This window comes from Gracilinanus agilis, chromosome 1 (assembly GCF_016433145.1).
Source record: "Gracilinanus agilis isolate LMUSP501 chromosome 1, AgileGrace, whole genome shotgun sequence".
Taxonomy (NCBI): Eukaryota; Metazoa; Chordata; class Mammalia; order Didelphimorphia; family Didelphidae; genus Gracilinanus; species Gracilinanus agilis.
In genome coordinates this window covers 756,319,551-756,323,244 of record NC_058130.1, presented here as the reverse complement: position 1 = coordinate 756,323,244, position 3,694 = coordinate 756,319,551, and positions in this window count along the sequence as shown.

The window sequence follows — 3,694 nt, the reverse complement described above, 5'->3', positions numbered from 1 at the left end:
TGATTCTCACTAAGTAAGCCTCCACCACCCTTTACCATCCAACCTGACTCTTCTCCCCCCTCTGCCCTCTTCGCCCGTCTCTTCTTGCCCTCCAACCTCTCCCTGCCCATCCACTCAAGTTTCTAGGAAGAGGCCCCTGACTTCATCGATGTCTCACCTCTAACTGACCTCTTAGCATGCTGATAACCCATACTACCAAAGTCATCAGCAATTTAATAAGAATAGTAACAGCTGGCATTTATATGCCACTTTAAGGTTTGCCAAGTCTTTCCATCTTTATCCTTGAACCCCGCCAGGGCCTGGCACAGTGCCGGGTACGTATGTGGGTGCTCGCTGAATGCTCTTTGGTTGACTGCTTGTCTTTCCAGCGCAGCAGCACACAGGCAGGGGCAGGGTGTCCGTGTCAGGCACTGTGAGCAGCCAGCTCTGATCACCTTCCCTGTTTCCTGCCTCATGAGACTGAGCACCATATTTATCTGTGGTCTTCTGACAAATGTAAGCTCTTAAAGGTCAGGGGCTATATTTTGTTTTTCCGAATCTTTATATCCCTAGCACTGTGCTTGGGAAGGTGCTTAATTAATAAACTGAATTCAACTAAATAATTAACGATCAGCACAAAAGGCATTTAGATGGCACAGTGAATAGAGGGTTGGACTTGGATGAAGGCAGAGACAATATGCTTATCACACTGGCAATCAATATATAATATAAATGAGGAAGTTCAACTGCTCAGGGCATAGAAAGCCAGGATAGAAAGCCAGGCCTGGAGTCAGGAGGACCTGGATTCAAATCTAGCCTCAGATATTTCTTAGCTGTATGACCCTGTGCAAGTCACATAACCCCCATTGCCTAGTCCTTACTGCTTTTCTGCCTTGGAACTGATACTTAGTATTTGATTCTAAGATAGAAGGTGAGGGTTTAAAAACATATACAAAAATATGTAATATATATATATAATTTCCAAAGTAAATATATATTTAATTTAAACTCAAATTTTACAGATGAGGAAACTGAGGCTCACAGAGTTATATGCTTGGTCCAAGGTTATACAGGGGGTAAGTAGCAGAGTCAGGTTCAAACCCAAGTCCTATTACTTTAGAGTAACTTAGGTTCAATGCTCTTTCCACCATATGGCTTTGCCTCATTACCAGAAAGCCACACAGGGTTCAACAGCCCCTGAAAGGAAGGGGGAAGACAACCCAACCCAAAACCTATTTAGCACAAATGCATGTACATGTACATCCGCAGGAATGCAGGGGCTGGGCCGGTGAGGGACACCTACCCTCAGCAGATTGAACGTACCTGTGGGTGTGAACACACGTGCATATATGTGTGTGAAGGGGTGCCGTTTGCAATCCCCACCTTCCTTACAAGCACCAAAAAAGCCAAGCACATCCCATCCCAAAATGTCTGGCAGCCCTCTCTGCTCTGAAACAGTGATGGGGACCTTGTTATGCTTTTTATTTTTTCTTTCCATATACAACCAAAGATGGAAAGAATTGTGGTTAATACATGACAAATAACTTTTTGTCACTTTTCTCTCTTGGGCTGGGGCCCTCAGAACACATACTCTCCCTGTGAGAGACAGCACAACCCTTACCACTGAAATCTAAAAAAAAAAAAAAAGCCCCAAACAGAGCCAGTTGCCTTCGAAGAACAATGATTCAAATAAAAAGCTGAAAGTGCTATTCAGAGAGGAATGGGGGAAGGGGGGATACGCCACAAGCTGAGCTTGAAAAATCAGAGGTCCCCCAGCTATCAGAGCCCCAGTGGCCCCACCTCTCAGTCCAGAGGGCAAAGACAAGTCTTATAAAGAAGTACAGTTAAATCTCTTGGGGGTCCACTCTGATCTGTGGAGCCCAGACAAGCAATCTTCCCCAAAGCCTATGCTGATCACTCCAAGGTAGTTTCATCCCTTCCTGAATTCCTGTGAGCACTTTTACTTAGGGAAGTACTAGAGCAAATGGTACTTTAATTAGGTGGGACACTACTCGCTTCTATTTGTTAATGGTTTTCTGATGATTTTAATGTGTCTAATATCATGGTCTTATATCTCCAACTGGATGCTCCTAGAGTGGCCCACCCATTGGTGCATCTCCCACAGCGATCAGCACCGGTTTAGGCACACAAAATCATCAAATGCTACAGCTAGAAGAGACCTTAAACAGGATGCTGGGAGGAGAAAGAACTTCAAAAATCACAATGTCAGAGATGTGAAAGTTCTTAGAACAAAAAATATCAGGGCTTGGAGGGACCTTAGAACAGGAAATGTCATGGTTAGGATGGGCTTAGAACAGAGAATTTCAGAGCTGGGCAGGACTTTGATTCATTTCAACAATATAAATAATGCTACCCTCAAAGAGTTTACATTCTATTGTACCTTAAGACACACAATGTCAAAGCTGCACTGTTCCTTAGGGATCATCTCCAGTCCAACCTTTTCATCTTCCAAGTGAGGAAAATGCAGCTCCCAAAGGGAAAGAAATTAGGTCCAGGTCACCCAGTTTGTAATAAGGTTCAAAGCTTTTTGATTATTTAAAAATTTAAATTTATTTTTTGTTTATTTAAAAATTAAAATGGATATGAATGAAGTCTGCTCCCTTCTCTGTGGTGATTCAAGACCGTGTCCTTTTCTTTCTCCCTGAACCCTCTGTTCTTGGAGTCTGTAGCACAGCAGGGGTACCTAAGCGGGGCTTTAGGCTCAGGAAAGGCACCCAGTTGTCAGGAAGTAGCAGCCTCTGGGAGTTCCTAAAAGGTAAAAGGAAAGGCGCCTGCTATTTCCTGGGGCTGATCTAGCTGACAAAAGCTGACCAAACCTTTTGTTGACTGAACTCTCTTATTTACTGCTATTCCTTCCACTTTTGAGTTGTCTTCTAATTCTTTCTAGGAAGCCTAAAAACCAAAATATTTAATCAAATTTCTCCTCCTACCCTAAGGTATGAACCCCAGATATACAAAGAAGGGTGAATGGGCCCAGCTAAAGTTGATGCTCTAAATTCAGAGGGAACTCCTGGTAAAAGCTGGGTCTTTAAAGAAGAAATAGGAGAAGACCCATCCCTTCCTTTGCAGAGTAAAGGGGGTCTACAAGTGTGAAACATGGCATCTAATGCCTTTTTTTTTAACTGATACTATGTGAGTTTTTTCTCTCCTTTTACATTTTTTTTTCTTTTCATCTTTTTCAAAAATTATTGTTGGGGAAGCAAAGTGGCTTAGTGAATAGTGAACCAGGCCTGGAGATGGGAGGTCCTGAGTTCAAATCTGGCCTCAGATCTGAGCACTTCCTAGCTGTGTGATCCCTGGCAAGTCACTTAACCCAAACTGCCTAGCCCTTACTGCTCTTCTGCTTTGGAACCAATATTTAATATCAATTCTAAGATAAGGGTTTAAAATTTTTTTGTTATTATAAAAGGTGGCTCTATAGGAGGGAAGAGAGATGTGGGGGAAACGTAGGGAATATAAAGATGAAGATATCAACAAAAAAAATTTAAAGCAGGGTCACTATCATTGGGAAATGGTCAACTTGTGATATTCAAAAAGAATAGAACATTATCAAGCTATTGGAACTAAGGAACATGCTAGATCCAGAGAACCCTGGGAAGACTTCCATCAACTGATCCAGAGTGAAGTAAACAGACTTGTAAAGCCAACATACCTAATGACCAAAACATGGAAAGAAAATGCATCATAAAACAAA